This window comes from Ammospiza caudacuta, chromosome 4 (assembly GCF_027887145.1).
Source record: "Ammospiza caudacuta isolate bAmmCau1 chromosome 4, bAmmCau1.pri, whole genome shotgun sequence".
NCBI lineage: Eukaryota > Metazoa > Chordata > Aves > Passeriformes > Passerellidae > Ammospiza > Ammospiza caudacuta.
The window spans coordinates 7858977-7880506 of record NC_080596.1 but is presented as its reverse complement, the minus strand read 5'-3'; the positions used below and the strand labels follow the sequence as shown (position 1 = coordinate 7880506).

Sequence of the window (21530 nt, the reverse complement as noted above, 5' to 3'; positions counted from 1 at the left end):
CCACAAGAGGCTTCTCCGATATGGGAGCTTGGAGACCAAGCAATTTCAAGAAACTCTTTCCTTTCCCCTCCTTATCTCAATGACCCCTGCCCACAAAACATCTAAGGTACATCAATATATTAATCAGTTTCATAACAATGTATTTGGATTACAAAAATCCAAACATCACTCAACCTTTTATGAGAGTATTAAAGGGAAACTGGTTTTCTTTTTTTTTCAATATAAGCTGAGGTAAATACCATTGCAAAATGTCATACTGGTATAACTCTAAATTACAGCCAAAACTGAAAACAGCACATACTTTTTTATTTAGTTGGGGTTTTTTCTTTGTTTGTTGTATATCTTAATTAAAACATGCCATGCTTCTCTATTTTATGGCCATATTTGTGTTTGGTTAGAAAACTAGATAAATTCTACTAGTTCCTGGTGCCACAGCCATCGCCAATCATGTTGAAGGGATTTGGATTGGGAAAAGAAGTTTTGATGGCACACTTCTGGCACACCAAAACAGTACACACCAACACTTCATCCTCCAGCACAAAGCAAAGCCCACTCTCTCAGCTCAAGACTCAGGCAAAGCTTACCTGAACTAAGCAAGCTAGTTTTGGACAATATTTCACACACCTCCTCTTTCCAACCAGCTGTGGGTGTGGTATCCTCTAGCTGATGGTAACATCTTCAATTGCCCCAGCAAATGAAAAGATGTCTGCTGGTAGGTTAGGCATGACATTATAGAAAAAAATGCATTGTTTCACCCTTGTAAAAATAACTGCAATTGTTCCAGAGAACACTGAGAAAACAAAATAGAGAAGAGTTCCTGAATTACACAGATCTGTCTATTTAGCAAAAACGAGCTGTCTTGAGGAGATGAACTCGTATTTTTTGCCATAGTGAGCATGAACAAAACTAAATGGAGTAGTTCCTTTTACTCTGACATTCCTTACTTTTGAAGTACTTGACATTACAGATGTAAATCATGTCCACATTACTGGCAAAAAAGCCTAGCAAGGATCTATTAGAAAATACATGACTGTAGTGTGTGCACTGATACAGGACAAACACTGAGTAGCTAACCAGAACCACTGCTGCAAAGACCCAGGTAGGATTCATAGCATTGCAACAGTTTAATTACTGCCATTCTCTCTTCCTGACCAAGAAATGCCCCCTCACAAGTGAGCCACAACGCCTCTCACATTCATTACAGCCAAAAAACATCTTGCATATGCAAAACTCTCAAAGAAGAAAAGCACATGTGCAGTTTAATGTTTAAGAGCCTAATCAAGCTGTTATATTTATTTATTGATTTTGGCTGAACAGAGAAGGTAGCCAAAAATTGATTACTTTATTATTTCACCAATAATCTTTACAAAGTGAAAGACAGAGAACCACCTTTCATTTTTTACTAAATACAAAACTGTGACAGGTGAGGAATGCACAGGGATTTAACATTCTTCCTCTCTCCTAACATAGGAATAAGAAGGTACCCAATACACTCGACAACACGTTTATTCACAACCAGTCACCTCAAAAGAAGGACTTGTCCATTCCTCCCTCAAAGCCACCAAACATGTTCACCAGAGAGGAAGCCACCAAGGGCTGCCAAACTCACAGAAGTGACACAGCCCTAAAGTGCACACTGATAGCAGCCACAAGGGTGCTCTGGGACCGGGACCTGTAAGCATCCAGTGCTGCCTTCAGCCCTTTGCAGACATGCTCTGGGCTAAACTGTCCTGGCCTGATTTAGCCAGAAGAGCCTGTGTAATAACCAGAGGCTGTACCACCACAAAGATCAAGAAGTTTAACAACAATAAGTCAGTTTCCATGCTTACGTGGGTCTAGGTCTTCATGAGACAAATACCTAAAATCTTTGTAGCCTTTGCTACAGAGACTAGAACTACTGCTCTTGTAGTCTTTGCTACAAGAGACTATCTTAATGTCCATAGTAGTGATTGCAATAAATAGATTTGGTCTATCCAGTGAATACTTAGAGCATTTCAGTACTGAACCATCCATCAGTTTCCACAAATTGACTAAAGCACAATACTTGTTGTGGGAGAGCATTTTCATGAGCAATTGACGCAATGTTTATCGTGTCTTTCTAGAATTACCTGACATACACAGTCCACATATGACACGGCTGAAGCAGCTCTGCAGATAAAGTCTTTATGCTACTTTTATTTCAAGTGTAATGTACACACAGCCATTGCATGTGCTCTTCACAAAAAGATTCAGAATATTAAACATGTTCATTAAACACCATCCAAATTTTAAAAATTCTGTTTACTTTAAAGAGACAGACGAGTAGCATTCCTCTCTGTTTAATAACATTGCTGGCCTAAATCATCACACACCATTCCTTTCTTTTACTGGTTCAGAGACAACAAATTCCATTGAAGTAATGAACACAACTTTTGCAAAGTACCACATGCGTACATAAGGAGAAGTAAAGTTAATTTGTCAGCCTAAGTCCAAAGATAAAAATTATTTCTTTCCCTAATCTAGAAAGTTATTTGTTGTAAAAGCTTTTCTAACAGTTAATACAAATGAAAATCACATACTTTCTGATAAATATTTATGTTTCCAAACAGGCACCATTGTATTAGTAAATTATTCAGCTTGAACAAAGAACCTACACTGATTAGATAGAAGCTGCAGTAGGAGGAAAAAATCTAAACCTTGAACAAAAAAAATTCAAAAATATATCTTTTTGAGATATTTATGAACCTGAAACATCAACAAGAATGCATAATTGCCATCAAGATACAGAACCAGACTGCCATTAATAACTGGATGATGATGGAGAAAGGGCAGATTTAAGTTTGGGACTAGGAAGTGCCTTAAAACAAGTGTAATCACCACATGAAAAAAGGACATAGTGTCACTTTGCTCCTGTAGATATTGAGTGCAGTACAGAACTGACCATCTCCTTAACACTGTGGCCTGAAGAGAATGCAACTTCCTTTTCTAACCACTGAGTTCAGCAATCAAGAAAAGCTAGAAATGAACCAAATAAAGAGTTCAACTTCTTTACACCCCTTTTCAAAACAGCAGTGATGACAGAAAGCTTAAGATATGGAGATACTTCAAACTAAAGAAAATTAATCTTCTTACCTTCAACAAATTGGGTCTCAAAATGAAACTGTGAAAGATCAGGTGCCCTGCCTACCTTAAAATTCCTACTGATGTCAAGTTTTTCCCCTGAGTTTTCAAAGGCTATCTCCTCAGAGGAACAGACAAGTATACAGCTGGGTAACAGGCAGTAAGTGCTCTCAAAAGTGTAGCACAAACTGAAGCACAGAGCAAGCATCCATAGCTGGAATGCTGGAGTATGGCCTTCTGTTCACACCCATATATTTCAGCAACTGTGTACTTTTCTGCTATGTTTTGTTTTCCTCTCCTTTCAATCTCATCTGGTAAAGAAAGCACAGGAGAGCAGGCGCCCAGCAACTGGCCCACAGGATGTCCACAAGCTGTACGCTCTTCTTTTAATGAAAAGCCCAACAAACCCTACAACCTTCCCCTGCAAAGTCTTTCTAGACTCTTTCCAGGAAGATGTGGAGAGGACTCATGCAGACAGCAGTTTCCACACTAGAGTTACAATTTCTGGATCTCTGTCTGAACACTGTCTCATCAAATAAACGACATTCAACCTACTCTCTTCATTTTTTAGTACATCCTCCTCATATGTAACAAATTGCTGTATAAATTTTAACACCCAAATAGTACAATTTAACACTAGCAGACACAATTGTTTCTTCCCCGACAAGCTACGGAGGTGTTGTTTTCTTCAGTTAAAAGAAAGTTAAGATACTCTATAAAAAGACTTCAAGTTTTGATACAGTTTTTGCTCAGCGGGAAATTATGCACGGGGCGGAAATGCTAAAAAGCAAAGCAAAACAGAACCCAAGCAAACACAGCCCCATTCCCAAACGAGACCCTTCTTTCCCCAGTCCCGGAGTAAGGTCTAGAGTAAGACCAAGAGCACTCACGTGCCTCGTGAAGCAGCAACTACTCCGATAAACAGGAAGAGCCAACACTACACTCCTGGCTTTTAAAACACATTCAAAATACTTTACATGGAAAATAAGCAACTCTTCAATAACGTTTTTCCGCGAAAAGAAGAGCTACATTTTCCACCCAAGTGTTATGTAAATGAGCGAGCAGGAGGGAGCCGCGGGGTCTGTTGAGAGCCACTCAACCTACAGAGAAAAGAAGGAAAACGGGGGAGCGGGGTGGGGGATGTTTGAAACCCTCGGGGCTCTCAGCACTGCGGCCGTGCGCTCCGCTCCCAGCCTTGCACAACTTTCCGCCGCGGCAGTTCCGCTCGGCTCCCGGGCGGGGACGGGACGGAGGGGTCCGAGCCCTCCGCCCGCCCGCCGCCTTTGTTCGCGGGGGCCGCCGCTCCCGGCACAAAGCGGGCGGCACAACTTGCGGAGGAGCGCTCGGCGCTCCCCGGGGCCCTGGCGGGGCACCCCCTTCCCGCCCGGTCTCTGCGGCGGGCGGGAGCGCGGCGCGGACCGCGGGGCAGCAGACCGTGCGCGGCCGGCAACGTGAGCCGCATGGGAAACGGCGGCCGCCGGCGCCGCGCCCCCCGCCCCGGCCCCCGGCCCCCCGCCCGCCCCGCCGGCAGCCCCGGGGCACCCGGCCCCTTCCCGAGGCGGCTCCTCCCGCTCGCACTCACTTTTCGGGACGGGCTCCGCTGGGCTCTCCCTCCGCTCGCGGCGGGCGCGCCTTCCCGCCGGCGGGGCGATGCGGGCGGCGAGGCGGAGCCCCCCTCCCCCGGCGGGAGGGGGTCCGCTGCCCCCCCCGCCCCGGGGCTGCCGCCGGGGGTCGGGTGACTTCAAGGGGGCAGGCGGGTCCAGCCCCCCCCCCCGCCCCGGGCGGGCTGCGGGCCGGCGGCCCTCGAGGAATCCCCCCGGCTGCGGCTGTCCCGGCAGCGGATCAGGTGCGCCGCCGCCTCCTCTCACATGGAGCCACCGCCTCGCCGCCCCTCGGCGCCCCCCGGGCCGGTCCCCGCACCGCCGCCGGCCGGGAGGCGAGTGGCTCGGGCCGCGGCCCCCGCCCCGCTCTCCCTCTCATGCACTGCGGGCGCCCCCGGGCCCCGGCTCCAGCGGCGGGGGGGCCGTCAGGGCCCCAGCTGGGCGGCGCGGCGGGGCAGCCGGGCGGCGGGGCTCGGCGCCGCGACCGCTCCGCTCTGCGGCATGTGGGGGGAGCGGCGGCGCGGGGCGCTGGGCGGCGAGGCAGGGCCGGGCCGGGGACGCCGGGCGCGGTGGGGGCAGCGGCGGCAGCAGCGCCCCGGGATCCGCTCGCTTCCTGCGGCGCCGGGAGGGGGCGGGGAGGGCGGGCGGGAGAGGGAGCGAGCGCGGCGGCGGCGCGGGCGGATGACAGCGGTAACCCGGCAACGGGGCCCACCCCGCCCCGGCGCTGGCGCGGAGCGATGATGCCGAGGGCGGGCGGGGCGGAGCCGCGCAGGTCCCGCTGCGGCCGCGCGGTTCAGCCCGGGACAAGGGGGCGGCCCCGCGCCCGGCCCGCCCTTTCCCGCCATGGGAACGGCCGATGCCGGGGCGATGCCGGGGCGATCCCGGTGCGCGCCGCGCTGTGCCCGGCCGCCGCTCGGTTTGTCCGGGAGCCGGCGGTGGGACGTGCTGGTCACGCTTGGTGCTTCCCGAAACTGGGGCTCACCTGTCCCAGCAGCACTTTCTCAGTCGGGCTCCGGGCGCCGCGAACGGTGACAGGAATGATGGTTACCCCATCCCTGCTCTCCTAAGGTGAAACCGAGAGTTATTTGCAAGAGCCTATAACGGAATCACAGAATAAATTCGATTGGAAAAAGACCCCTGAGTTCATCGAGTCCAACCTATGATGGAACACCGCCATGGCCAACTAGACCTAGCAGTGAGTGCCACGTCCAATCATTCCTTAAACACCTCCAGGGACCCCACCACCTCCCTGCACAGCCCTTTTCCAAACTGCCCTTTCTGTGAAGAAATTCCTCCTGGTGTCCAAACTAAACGTCCCCTGGTGCAGCTTAAGACTGTCCTCTTGTCATGTTGCTGGTTGTCTGGGAGAAGAGACAGACCTTCATCAGGCTACACTCTCCTTTCCGGCAGTTGTAGAGTGATATGGTCACCTTTTCTCCAAGCTAAACAACCCCAGCTCTCTCAGGCACTCGTCACAGGGCTTGGGCTCCAGTTTAGTGCAGAGTTGTGGCCATCACATGAGAGTTCCACTAGGCCTCCTTTGGTTTGTGATGCTGATACACAGCACTATTCAACAAACAACAAGGTAAAACATGAATCCTTAATTGTCAGTCATTAAGCGTGTGGGATGGCTGAACGGAGCACTCAGCCTGGCCACAGAGAAAGGCTTAGGCCTCATGAAAAAGGGAAAAAAGCGGTATTTGACTGTTGCCATCATAAAGCATATACAACAAGAGCAAAATAAAGGTTACTCGTGTACCTTAGGTCTGGCATTTATCTTTCTTTTCAAAGGATCGTGGTGGATCTTTGCCATGTCAGAGTACACCCAGGCAGACGTCTGCTCTGCCCAGACCTCACACAAGCATTGGGACACGGGATGTCTGACTGCACTAAAAGCCTTCCAATTCCCCACTAGCTTTTTCCTGTCTGCTATTCAGTGTTAAATCTGTCTCTTATCCTCCATCATCTTCTACTTGGTGTTTCTTTACCCTTTCCTGTTACCTTGTTTACCTGGTTTTTCTTTTCCCATGTATTAAAAACAGATGTTTGAGCTCACCTGAGTCTCCAAACCTCCACCGTGTCCCCATTGGAACAATGCAGCAGAGAAGCACTCACTCTTGAGAGCTGCAGGCGCATCCCTTCCTCACCAGCTGAACTTCCACACATCCATTCCTGCCTACCTTATGCTTATTATAAGAAATTGGCAAGGGGTGCTTTTGCAGACAGAAGCCTCCTTCACTAGTGAGGCCTGCTTCCCCACAGAACATCACTCACCTTTTCCACAGAATGACAAAGCAGCCCCGCAATAAGTATGCAGGTAAATATATAATCGGATAATTGAGCTTTTTATTCCTGGAGCAGGCAGGAATTAAATCTGCATTAATAATATTTTCATTTTAGCAAGGTTTGTTCCCCACAAGTTTACAGAAACATGCATTTTTTGCCCCCTACAAAGGAAATAGCAGTGCTAAAACTTTTGTGTCTGCAGTATGGATCTGTGCTCCTTGAACTAAGAGAACACAGGTTTCTCTCCTCAGAATAAGAGAAACACAGGTTTCTCTCCTATCCATATCAAGGGGTTACTGGTTCCTATTTCTTGGATCTCTTGCATATTGCACTGGCTTTTTATTAATTGTGGTGTTCTCTCTCTACCAGATGGATAATAAATTCACACATGGGTCAGACATAGCTGGGACACTAATACTGAGTACACATTACTTGAGAGTGAGGGAAAAAGTTGGCTGTCTAATCAGTGTAGATCACTGACAATGGCAGATGCATCACTCAAGAAACAGAAAATCACTACTCTGCCAGCACTGATGATGGTGTTCAGACTGGCTGAGGATTTAATGAAAATGTTACGATTATTTTATTAGTCACAGATTAAACTGGTTCAGCGTGTAGTCTTTAATGGAAATGTGGTTATGACTGACTATACTTCAAACAGCAGGGATAAAAATAGGAATTGTGCTGCAGATCAATGCATTGGCAGAACTAATCACACTGTCATATGCCAGACTTGAATGCCACCACACAGACAGTTTCAATAAAACTGATTTTAAAAATAACACACAGAACAATTTTAAGTGGATCTGTATTGTTTTCAACATACAATCCAGTGAGAATGCAAAAACCTTGCCAGAGGTTATTACTGTGCACGAAATCGTGACAGAGGAAGAGAAACACTGGGGCTTTTAAGCACTCTGCCTAGAGGCTGAAGGGATACTTGCTGTCTGTCTGCATGTATTTTCTTCCTGTGGTGTTTTTAATCTTGATGGACTACCACCCATACCAGAGGTTGGTATTAAACTTAATGGCAAGACTGCAGTCTATCAACAACCTTGGTAACTGAAAAGATTCCATGCTAAAAGGCGTAGAAAATTAGATGATGATTTGAAAATGAGCATTAGCCAGGAGAGAGAGGGCACATGCATGAGTAACAAATCTGCTATAGAATTGTTATTACAGAGGAAAGCTGACCCTGTTTAATACCGTGTCGTCTTTACAATGCCATAAATAATAAGGTGAAATAACCAAATGAAAGGAGCACATTCAAATATTAAACCACCATTTCAAAAATCTGCTTAATTTGCCCATGTTTCTGGTTTTATCAGGCACCTATGACAAATTTTGTAAGCTGGTTTTATCAGGTATCTATGATAAATTTTGTAAGCTGTTTGCAGATAAAGGGAAGAATAAAGGATTTCTTTGTGTGGGAAAATATTGACCCAAATTACGGTAATGCTGGAGGAGATCTTCTGTACAAGGTTTAGTCCATTTTGACTGGTCCAATTTAAATTTAAATCTTTATTTTTTAGAAATTGTTTACAGGTAAACATATCCTAATGACTGGCGGTGCTGTGCATCCCACTGCCTGCAGGAATGAGAATGGAAACTGAGCTCTGTCTGGGGCAGATGCTTCAGCTTCTGTGACCTGCCCATATCTGAGGCTGCATGTGTCAGGGTTTGGGATGGGAGATGCAGGCATCCCATGTAACAGGGTCATCAGCAGTGCACACGTGCAGGTTCTGCACTGGGGAGGGTTTCTGAGGCAGAGTTGGTGCCTGAGAAACAGGCCCTTTAGCAGGACTCCTGTGATGGGGGAGTTGCACCAGCACATAGTCCTGGCTTGCAGCACAGTGCTTATCCATATTTTGGTTTCCCCGTGCCAAGCACAGAGCAGAGGTGTGGGGAAGCTGTGCTGTGGTGCTGCTGGTGTAGGAGGAGGCAGGCAATGGAGCAGGGGACACCAGATCAGCAGCTCTCGGAATCACAGCTTGTTCTGCTGGGTGAGAAAAAAATCTCAGCAGCAGACAAAAGGTAGCAAAAGGGGCTAGATAAGCAAACCACAAGGGAGTAGAGCCACACTTTTTGTTGTCAGTGAAATACAGATTGATTCATCCGGCTCAAGCTTCACCCTTTGAGCTGCAGTGCTTAGGCTACACATGGGCTGTCAAAACCTTACTTAAAACTAAATCTACCAATTCAGACTCCTGCTGCCACTTCCTAAATGGTGTGAAACATCCTTTCTCTCTGCTTCATGTAAGGATATGACAGACTTGAGGTAAAGAAGCAGAGAGCTCCTCTTTTTGATAGGCAATCTTCTGATCAAAGACACGGTTAGTTCTACATTTAATTCCCTACAAATGAAACTGCTGTCCTGGCTGACCTTGGGAAGGTCATTTTAAACAGCCTGCATGATAGAACTGAGACCGTCTCCTTCCCAGCAGACAGACATTTGATTTGTCTCTCTTTTCTTGCTGTTCTTTTCAAGAATGGTTTAGAGTCACGGCTAAGACATAATTCACATTTCTCCCATGGCATTACTGAGTACTGTAAAGTTGTGTGTAAGCACATTGCACCAGATTTAGACAATAAAATCTTGGTTGTAGACAGAACCTACTGCATTCAAACAAAATAGAGAGGATACAACAGAAGTAATAACAAGAAAACAAGAATTAAAATCATCTTTCATCTTGGGATGTGGGGAACAGGTCATCATGGACCTACTGAGCTCAAGTGGAGTTATAATGTAAATATTCTCTTCAATAAAATGAACAGATAAAGAAAAAAAGAGCTGTACAAGATCTCATTTTCAAGAGGTGTAAAGGTCTAATACTTCCTAGTTGCAGATAAAAAGCCTGAAAAAGAGACAAAATTTCCAAGATAGATAAGGTAAATTTTCATGGATGCAGCCAAAGAACTGGACCCTATTTTCCAAGCCTCATCCCCACTTGGGAGACAAAGGGAGTAAATTTACTGCAACAAACATTGATGAAAGTTTAGCCAGACATAACTACGGCAGTCCTGGATCTGACTGCAAGTAAAGATAAAGGACAATGCTGTGACAGCATCAGCTCAGAGAGCTGATAGCACTGATGATCTCATCAGTAGGAAATTTCAATCTCAAACCCTAGGTCTTTTACTATGACATTTACATAAAAGTTTCATAACAATAATGCCATATCAGAGAGGATTTGTGAATTCTTACCCCGACTCAGGAAAATGGCCTTATTTTTGATACTTACAGGGAAGATACAATGCAAGACCTTTGGGCTTTTCCTTCCCTAATTCTATTGTGCCATTTCTGCTCATTCTGTTATAGGTAATGTAATGGTTTTAGTAGAAGTAACATATAAAAGAAGAGAAACAGTACAATCAGTGAGAAGATTGGCAAAAGACCATCTATACAAATATACTAGTTTCAATGACAGAGTTAATTATCTTTGTATGACTGGCTGTAGCTTAAAGCAAATATAACTAGAGTTAAAACAGCTCTGGCCTAAGTGTATCACATACTGATAGATTAATTTGCTTTCAATGCAAGAATGCTGCTGATGTTTGTTTTGTTTTTTTTTTTTGCCCTGAATACAAATTTTACTTTTAAAGGACATGGCTTTAAGGAAAATCATGGGGTTTGGTGAATTGTTTGGAACTGCACCCAAGTTTAATCTGACCTGTGCAACACTGCAGGCTCAGGTCTTCAATCTTAGAAACCTTACAGGCAGGTATTTCAGTCCATTGCTAACACCCATGATAACACGCTCAAGTGAACCAATTTCTGAATGTTCTCCAAATCCATACCAAAACACAAAGTTTGTCAGGTGCACCAAGCCTGTGATTACACCAGGACTAAGCCAGCACAAGAACTAGAATTAATTGTACCCTGGTAAAATCAGGGCAGACATAGCAAGGGTAGTGCAGATCAGTGTATTGGCAAAACTATATTGGGCAGCTTGCATGAAAGCTTGCTGCTCACAAGCTTTGTCAGTCTCTTGCTGCTGTTGGACTTGAAATTCATTGTAATAAAAAGAGAGCTCAGATGTCTAAGAGCGGCTAATTGTCTCATAAAGGCAACACAGGGAAAAAATTCACACAGGAAAGCATGTAGCCTGTGCCTCTGGCAAGTACTAGTTTACAAAACATCAGCCTATTTATAGTGTTTGTCTAAGTGTGTGCTTGAAGTTGAAAGTGTTAGCAACTTTCTTCTATAATCTATATTTAGCCATGGTAGCCTGACTGTCATGGTAAGCAAAGAAGGTTTGGTGGGAGCAAATCCTAATAAGGTATTCCCCGGTATTGAAAATAACTGAGTCACAGCTGCAGTATTTAAACTATTTATAATTCCATTAAACAACAGTACATAGAAAACCACTGTGGAAACCTGGTGGTAACATCACTGTTTTCTGCTATGGATCCGTCTTGGTGCTGAATATTCCCACACCATCACCATAGCAGAGCACTTTTTTTTTTTTTGCCAGAAGTTTCATTCAATTCCTGTTCATGTCTTCAGAGGTAGTTCTACAGAATTTAGGAATCATTTCTTGACATAAATCTGAATACCTATATTTCACATTTATTTCAAGTATTATTTAGCACTGTCCTGCTCTGTAGTATAATTTTTTGTTCAGCCATCTTCCTTTGGCCATCAACAACTCTCCCCTCCCCACCAACGGCTGGAGTTTATAAAACAATTATTCAGGAAAACAGTTTCTGCAAAAAGGTTTGCACAAATATAAAAAAGACAGTCTTAGGGATAAAAAGACATTGGACTCGTGTTCAGCTAAATCGGAGAATACTTACTAACTGTAACAGGTGACACAAAATTCTCATCAGATAAAGTTTTGGGAGCCATTTGTACTTTTGATTGTAATTATGAGTCTGTAAAATTGGACCCTTATGTTTTAGCCCGCTGCCACCTGGTCCTCCAAACTAATAATATCAGTGTAATGGGGTTAAAGGAACTATCCCAAAGTCTACCTGAGACAGACTGCTCTCAATTTATCTGAATTACGCTGTTAGTACTGCACTGGAGTGGCAACAGTATCTCATCAAATTCTAGGCTTTGAGTCTTTTCTGATATTACATTTCACAACAAAAAATACTATCAAATTTATGTAGGTATAGAACTTTATTTGCAGTACTTTTCATGCTCTCCAGATAGTAACTTGTTTCCTGTGTTGTTTTCTTTTCTTGTGAGTTCATTCTTGCTTCTCCCATATCCAAGCAAATCAAACTGTCCTGTGACTGCAGAAAATAGAGTCAGTTTCTGTAGTGATGTTGCTTCTGAACAAACTGACTTTGACTACTTATATTTCAGTAATAATATTTTAATTACACATATACATACAGAGAGGGAGGGAAAGTGTAAGAGCAACTTTCAAAGTATTTGGCTAGTATTACTAGAAAAATAAGGGTATAGCTGTTACACTGAATTGTGCAATAGAATCTGAAAATGATACAAATTTGGCAGCTCTGTGAACTAGGAAAAATCTTCCTCCTTTCATGGTGTATTCCAAAATAATAGTTTTGGTTAACCAGTCAGGCTGCTGCCCTTTTTTATTTGGCTTCAGCTGGGGCCCTACGGTAAATAGAAAGACAGAAAGGTTTAACATGTATACTAGCTCAGCGCTCTTTGGGATGTTTTTTCAACGAATTTGCAACAATTTAACAGAAAGTGATTGGATTCTGTAATGAAGAGAGGCTTCCAATGGTGGAGTTAAAGCTTAGTGCTGCACTCTCTGGCTTCCTCTTTTACCAGAAAAATGCTTTTTCTCATCAGGTAAAACCATATTGCATTAAATCAAACAGCAACCAAATGCATCAGGAAATAGAAATATTAAGCATGTAGAGAATGCTAAACTTTGAAAGTATCTGCATCCAAGAGCCCAACTTCACAGAGAGAATTCCCAAACTTTCTTTTTGAAGGCACAACCAACAGACATTACCTAAGGAACAAAGCAGACTGCTGGGGTTTGTTCTCCACAGCATAGCTTTGCTGTGGGCAGCTGACACAAAATTTTCCAGAAGAGAGTAGTATAGAGAGCTAAATAGGCTCCTGGTTCAAGGGAGGGGGAAAAAATGGTACCATGAATTTGTGTTGAATACTGTATTTTTCCCCTGAAAAAGGAAACCCTGAAGAGAGAAGGTGCTACAGACCTGAAAATTGCTGTGATAAGTGATCTCTTCAGATTATTATGTTCCATCTATCTCACATTTACAAGTTAGCAATGCAGTATAAAGCCTCCTTCCAAAACAGAAAAACTAGACATCTCCAAATATCAGTGGGAATGAGAGTCTTGAAATACAAACAAACAAACAAAAGAGAGAGAGAAAAGACAAAAACACACTTTTGATTCCCTAGTGCTTTGCAAGAGTTATTCTGAAGGTCATCAGCACTTTCAGGGGTGATGATTCTGTGAGGGCTATCTTATGCAATGCAAAATGTTTAAAAATTTAATTAAAGAAACCAGACTGAAAGCAATTTCTTATAAGAAGTAAAAAGTAGTCTCAGGTGCCTGAGAGGGAAAGCTGAAGGCAAATCCAGGATGTTCAGAGGCAGTCAAAGTAAGTCTCCAAAAATGTAAAGGATTCTTATATAGTTGGACACTCTGACCCTGTTATTATAAATGCCAATTTTTTATGGGAATCAAACTATTAGTCTGAGTATCCTCAAATATGGATCTTATTAGCAAGGTGTTACCACAGCTCTCTTGACTAGTAGCTGGTAATCCTTTGGGTAATATTAACAGCTGCAATCAGAGACTGTTAACTATTACCCAGATTAAATAGCTTGTCATTCAGATTTATGTAATCCGAGGGGAGGAAATAAGGATGAATTCCCTTCTAGCATTCACAGGTCAAATATTTATTGTTGCTTGGCAAGTATAATGGGCTTGAACCACGTCATAAGCTTGAACAAAGGCAAGATAACATAATATCTCTTCTGTAGCTCTGCTTGGTTCAGGTTCTTCACTGTTTCTATTAAGGAAAGCAATGAACCTACACATGTTATTTTGCAGAATTGCCCTTTAGCTGAAGCACTACTAGAAAACAACTTAACAAAAATTCCTCAGCCAGAACATCTTCTCAATTGTCATTTTCGCTGATGCTCAGAAGGCTACTGCTGTACAATAAAACTTCTAAATCAGCAAGGAACTTCAAGACCTTTGTTATTTATATGTAGGAAAAAAAGGCCTGGAGTTATAATACTCAATCAGTTGCATGACTATTAATAGTGCTGAATGCCTTAATCGAGACAGTTCTCAAACTTTGCAAGTGCTATTTGGCATTGTGCTCATCAGGCCTGCTGGGAGCTTGCCTCAGTGACACAGAACTGAAAACACTTGCTACAGCTCAAGAAAAGCTCCTGCTGGTTCCTGACACTGCTTACAGAGCCTCTGTGCACACTTTAGCAATAGAATTTGCAGGGGACAGGAGAAGGAGAAAACACAAGGCTGTGGAGGAAAAGCAGCGCACAAAGGCTCAGCAGACAGCATCACTGCTTTCCTGTGGGAGCCCAGGCTGCATCAGGAGCTTTTCCTTCAGCCTCTCATTTGGTGTGTTAATGATGCTGTACACAAAGCATGATCATCCCTGCTGCTAGGCAGGCGTGGCTTTTTGGATTCCTGTTAATGCTGATACTAGTAAAAAACCCATCATTTCTCTCTCTGATCAGCTAGGCGAGCCCATCTGGAAAGGCAAAATCAGTTTCAGGGGTTTGGCTTTCCACTCAAGGATAGAGGAATTGCAAAAAATGCTTTGAAATCTCAGACTCTGTTAGGGACCTCTTTGTAAAAAGTCCTGTCTATATTAATTTTGCCCCCTGACTTGGCAGCAGAAACACAGGCTGGGCTTTCTCCCATGCAATTGCAGAGGACAGAGCACTGAGTGTCATGCTGGAGTTTTGGAGTGTGCCAACCCTGGGGGCCCCTCTCACCTCCTGCTGCACAGCCCTGTCCCCACCCTCACTGCAATAGCAGCTTTTTGTACAGCCTCAATAAAATCCAGATCAGAAAGAACCCTTTCTTAGGAGGTTTATTTTGGAGCCCAGTCAGCTAACTGCTCCTTTTTCTTCTCTGCTGTGGTGATGCTGGGGGCTGATGCACTGAGCCCACCTGAGAACAAGTGACCAAGGAAGCAGGAATTTGCCAAACACAGCCCACAGTCGAACCTGGCCTGGGGCAGGTTGTGTTTCATTCCCAAAGGCTTCATTTGATTCTTTAAATGCTTGTTAAAGCAAACATAACACAGAGTTTCCTGAGCTGTTGGTAGAATTCACATTGACCTTACTGGGGCTAGGACTTTACCCATTTAAATAAAAAGACAATCCCATATGTCATGCAGTGTCATCATCAACTTACCCATCCCACGGCTGCCACAAAGCCTTCCAAGCTGGATATATCCTGATCTTCTAGTGCAGAAGCTGCAAGACCATACATTTCTTAATGTTTGCTTTCCCACAAGAAGGAAAATGTGAAACTCCAATTAGTCACTTGGATTTTCAGCACTTGATATTCGGGGTTGCGTCTCTGACTGAAGCAGGGGAAAGCTTGTGCCCTGAAATTCAAATCTGTTCCATGTCCTTTGGATCTGAGATTTAGTTTCATCTCTGCTTTTCTTTCAGTGTTCATGTTCCCTACACTGATTTTGGTTATACCTCCAGGAAAGTCACTGAATATCTTCTGATAAATGCTGAATTACATACTTAAATCTGTGTTTGTGGTTATTTCAGAGATCTGTAACTGTAGTTCCTAAAAGCTCAACTACATCAACAGAATTGAAGGTGCAGCTCTGATCCCTGAAGGTATTTACCAAGTCAGAGGGAGAGATTTATAACTTTGACTTCAATGGTGCTACACTGATTTACGTCAGCCAAGGAGCCTCTGCGTGCTTTTTAGAGTTATCTGCTTGACAACTTGTCCATCTTCTCATGTGACTCAGCTGTTTTCTGTTCTTGGGCTCTAACCTTCTGCACATTAGTGGGTGTCATGGTAACTAAGGAGCAGCCACACATAGCAGGCTAGCAAAAAAAACCAGAACTGCTGAAGGTTAAAAAGTAAGTGGAAGAAATATTTCAGTTATGTAAAAAAAGAAAATAAACCTCCCTCCATCCTCAAACATGAAAGACTCTTCAAACTGAACCTTGTGTGTTTTTCTGGTAAAGTAACCCAGTGACAAAAACTGAATAGCACAGCTGGAACATCTAACAGCAATGTGATGGTTCAGCTAGGCATGTTGGCAAGCAGTAGGCTATGGGTTCAAATTTGGGCAGTTCTTTTGCCCACATAGGAAGGAGCCTGAAGACAGCAAACTCTGGAAATGTTTAGGTTCTGTTTTGACAGGTGTCTGTGGCCAGAGAAGTAAAGATGAAACTTGCCTTTGCACAGCTAGGAGGTGGAAAAAGTCTTTTTACAGCACTTTTTCTCAACAGGAATGTAGAAAGTGCAGCGGGAGCTTGCTGTAGTGTGAGTTTGAGAAGGAGCTCTAGGGTGGGATGTGCTATAGTATGACCCACCAGGGGGCTGAGGTGGAGGTTTGTTGATGGGTGCCTCAGCAAAGAGGCTCATTGTGAGCTTTAGTGCAGTGTGATATGTGCTGAGGGATCACAAGTCCCAAAAAGACTCATTCCATAAAAAGCCCTGGCTCGCAGTTAAGTACACTTAATTTACTGACTTCTAGATAGTCTAAAGATGAGTGGAAGTCAAGGAATGAGCCTGGCCTATGACTCCCAGATCTTTCACTTTCACCTCTGCTGACATCCTCCGGCCATACCCATGTCTTTGAAAAACAGAGTTTTTCCAAGTGCAGAGAAGACTGTGCACAGGAGGCATCTTCATAACTGCAGGATGTTAGGGATGTTACAAACTCTTCTAACCATGCCTCAGCAAACAAATGTCTCTACTTTAGCCAGCAGCTGATGGTACTTCAGAGTTCCTAGACCATGAAGGGAAGGTGAGGTTTCTTCAGAAGAAGTCTTAGAATAACAAATGCATCCCAATCCTAGGTTACTTATTCTTTTTAATTTAAAATGTTTCTTATTTCTGCTTTGCATTCGTCTAGCTCCAGCTTTCATCCCTTGAATATTTCAATATTGACTATAGATTCAGCATATAATGCTCTATGGTGACAATCGCCCAGTGTTGAGACATATAAAATGCTACAATTTCAACTGTAATGTGTCACATGACAAGGAAATATCTGAAAAATAGAGTAATTTTTTTATATATAAACATTCTTACTAAGGCACATTTGTATTTGGAGAATTGCAGGCTTTGTTTAAGGCATCTGTCTGGAAATATCTTTTAATGGCATCCAATGAAGGCAATCTAGAGCTCTAGGCACATTCAATGCTGAAAGAACATTTGCAGGGGTGAGGAGACTGAAGAGCTTCTTGCAGGTGCTGTAATCAGAAGCCCTTTTCTCTCTCTGTGTTAGTCACTTTCAGACTGAACAATTTGAAATCACTGTGTTGTTCTGGGTTTTTTTCACAATAAAATTAGCAACTGTTCTGCTTACTTTCTATCAGTCACTAGAAACTACATGCCTATATATAAAGGAAGCTATCATAATGCGTAGATGTCATCTAATTTTGGTGCCTTTTTATGGAATAAGAATTTATTGAGACAGCAGTTGAATTCTTTGGCTCTTGCTCTTCCCCTCCCTCCTCTTCTGGGCTGTTACACCAGGGTATTTTTTGCATGCTGCCTCTTGGATGTGAACTCAGCCAGCCCTGTCTTCCCACCTATCCCCATCCCAGCATTTCCCTTAGGTTAGCTGCCAGCTGCTTTCAAGAGTACAGGTGGACACCTTTGCCTCTATTTAAAGCACATTGGTGATCTTGGGATGGAAAATGTGTAGATTTAACTGGAAAAGAGTGACAACCCTGTTGGCTTAATCTTAAAAATAATAATGAATACAAGGCCTGACTGTGCTTGCGCAGTCTGCATATAAAGATCTTCTCCCCCATCTGCTTATAGGTATCCTGTGGCTCTGCCTTTCAAATGCTGCTGGTGCTGCAAATTTGCAATGTTCTCTGTGCCACTCTTAGCTGCTCTGCTCACTTGAAATGTTCTCTGTGCCACTCTTAGCTGCTGTGCTCAGGCTGAATGCTGTCAGTAACTCCCAGCACTGACAGATCAGCTGCTGGAGCTGTTGGGCTGGGGGAGAGGAGGTGTGCAGCCCTGCTCTGGAAGCTGTGTGACTGCCCAGCAGGGAAGGGATGCAGCTGGAAAATCTCTACACTGCACCCAGGGAGGTGACCCTGCCTTGGGGAAGGGGATGGTATAATGCCTCTGTTGCCTTTGTCTCAGAAAAAATGACAAATTGAATTTGCAATTGGGTAGTGATTTCAGTGTCCTTTGTACGGGTGGAGTGGCAGAGCTTTAAGACATATTTCTGCTTCTTCCCCGTTCAAACCTAGGAGGAGTAAAACCCAGCCCCAGTATAACCTGGCACAGACTCCATCCTGCTCTGAATTATCCCCTGCTGCCAGAAGAGACGGCCAAAGCTCCCTGCTGCAGCCTTGTGCCACTCCCTATGGATAATCTGGTTGCAGAGTGAGGTGAAAGGGGAAGAAAAACAGAGCAGCAAATTATGCCAGGAGGAAAGCTTTGTTATATTTATAAGGCAGCTGGGTTAGGAGCCAGGGAGTGAGATGCTCATGTAGTAATGGAATAAATTCTATAAACGTAGTTTAGAATGGATGGGAGGATGCAAGCAATTAATTTGTTTTATTATTTCTAATTTCAGCTCTATATTCAAGTGTCAAATATTTTATATGCACAAATGCAAGAATATGCAGACTGAAAGTAAAAAAAAAAATATATGTATTTTCATATTACTCTGAAAGAGGTTAGAGGTTTATTGCTGGAAAATCACTAGGGGAAGTGATTTTTTTTGAAGCAAAAAAGATGCAGGCCATGTCTCTCTAAGATCAAGGACTGTGTTAAGACAGCAGGCAGAGAAACATCAGGAAAATAAATAAGGCACAGAATTGCATGCAAGAAAACAGCAAACAAAACCATAAATTTGTGGTCCAGAGTAAGACAAGGGTAATGAGACTACCAGCTACTGGGAATAAAATGCTTATGTGTGTGGATGAGGTCAAAACTCTAAAAAGCATTTCTAGAAGAGAGGAAGAAACCGTTAGGCTTTTGTACATGGCATTTTTAGTAGACTGAGAGGAGGAAAAAACACATAGATACTGGGTGGGGCAAAGAGCTGAAAATTACAAGCTACTTTGAATCAGCTCTCCAGTATAATGTGGGAAAGACCCTAATAGTAAAACTGGAGATGTCTGACCAGCGTGTCTCCTGTGGGGACAAACCCCTCACTGCTCCGTGCCTTTGTGAGGTTTAATGAGTGGGGGCAGGCAGAGATGGGATGCAGTGAGCCGGGCAGGGACTGTGCCAAGGCCTGCTTGTCAAGTCATATTTGCCACAGTGCTGCAGGGCTGGAGCTTGAGGGGGTCTGGGGCTGGCTGGGGTGTGGAGGCACTTGCCAAAGCCCCCTGGGCTGCTGAGCCCTTGCACCAGCCCACCTGGGTATGATGGTGCAAGGACAAGGTGGCTGCTGCTGGTGCACCCCTGCTCGGGGCACAGGGCATGCATCAGGGAACACATTGGCTCCAGAGCTGGCATGACTGAATTGTCAAGTATCGCTGATTTTAAACAAGTTTTGGTTGGCTTGGTTATTTTTGATTGGGTTTTATGGTTTGGGTTATTTTTTTGGCTTAGGTTTCCCAGAGCTGCACTAGTGTAGTTGGCTTTCCCAGTTGATAGTTAATGACATGGGGATGGAAGGAAAATGAATCACCAAGGCTACAGGAAAATTTATTTTCAGGAGAACAATAATTCCATGTATCAACAAGGGGTTTTGTTCTGTCACTTGGTAGCTCATTTGCCATGAGGCACCATGTTGGGATCTCTGTAGACTGAGAGCAATGGCTTGTCTACACCTGAGTTAGTAGAAGATAAAAAAGGGCTCCATGGTTCTTGTATGATAGTCATAGAAAGAGCCCTATAGAGATGAATGGTAGCTGGATTGAGGCCAAAGCCATCACATGCCTCTTTGTAGTAGTTGCATAAACAGAGGATGAGTAGATAATTTCCCGCTCTCTTCTGCTCTTGTTTAAGATCTGTCTTGTCATAGATAATTATAAATCAAAAATAATGAACTTCCCCTTTAATACATTTGAAGCTTTGGCATGAAGCAGGGTAAACAAGTTCTGAAGTCTAGTATATGGGAGCATTAAACCTAATTATTAATAGATAAATAACTCTTCATCAAAAACTGAGGAAGGAGTTTGGGGCTGCTAGTATTTTATGCTAACATGTATATCCATAAATAGTAATAACTTGAGGATCCTATGACTAATCTTGTGTTCACAGAATAGATACACTCTGTGCATAAATAACTAAAACAGAGAGGAGCTAGTTATTGTGCTGCCTGCCTGGACCGTCGAGTCCTCCCCCAGACCTCAGCTCTTCCCGTGCTCCTGGAATGCACAAGGATAATACTTCAATTCATGCCTCCTTCTGGTTTGTGCTTTCAGTTCAGTGATTTGGCTCAAGTGAGGTAACACAAGGATCTGGCCTTTTTAGACTATGGTCTTTTATGAGTTGACAAGTTCTGCTCTTATATTTTTGAGTTGTCTACAGAACTGTTCACAAAACTGAAAAGTGTAAAGAATTATCCATGGTTAAATTAAGTGTTAGCAGTACAGTTAACCTTAGCATTTTAATTTCAGCAAAGAGGCCTTTCATTGTTCATGTGTTCTTTAAAAATAAACCTCTTCTGTGAATCCGCCTAATGCATGGCTGTACAAATCCTTGGTTTTCCTCTAGGGTTATAAACTCCTTATTATACATCCACTTAATTATTTCTCCTTCATTTCCCCTTTTATCTGTATACTCTAGTGGTCACAGCTCCCCAGGCACCTATACCATTGCTGTTGTAGCAATTGTACCCCTGTAGCAATTGTACAATGCTATTGTAACCCTGTAGCATTGTCACCCAAACCCTGGATGAGCCACCTTCAGAGGGATTTCCACTTCAGTATTCCATGACTCCTATTTTCCCTCTGAATAAAGACAGACTTTTGATAGGTCTGTATAGTGACTGAATGAAACAAGACTTTTGAAATAAACCTGCTCATGGAAGTTGCTCTGTGATCTGCTTTAACTTTCCATACGAACACCACACAGCCTAGTGGATAAGAAGTATTTATTTTTCCCAAAGAAAATGCTTGTATTTATTCCAGGCAGCAAAAGGTTTGCATCTTTTTGTTCTTTTTTAAACTGCCCCTGTTTTGCTACAAAATCTTATTAGGAATTATTTAAGTTAATATATTCAGAAAGTTAATGCCGCAGTTAAAGAATTCAGTCCAGCCTTGCAGTCTGTACTGGAGAGAAGTCTTTCTTGAGGGAAATGGTAAAAATACAAGCTGTATGTATAATTTTCAATGCTTTCACAAGAATATTCTTGTATAGTTTGGGCTGGTCTGGCTGAAAAGGTCAGGCTGCAGATGACCCATCTCTCGCGTGCTGT

At 43.7% G+C, this 21530-nt stretch overlaps 1 protein-coding gene across 2 annotated transcripts in view; it reads right to left on the bottom strand.

Annotated features, from left to right (window-relative positions):
• The window catches only part of FBXW7 (F-box and WD repeat domain containing 7), a 178718-nt gene extending 173821 nt beyond the window's left edge, over nt 1–4897 (bottom strand). For both annotated transcript variants that reach the window (XM_058803173.1, XM_058803176.1), the window contains exon 1: nt 4682–4897. The gene's annotated coding sequence lies outside the window, so the exon portion shown is untranslated. The remainder of the gene's footprint in view (nt 1–4681) is intronic.
• Nucleotides 4898–21530: the final 16633 nt, after the last annotated feature.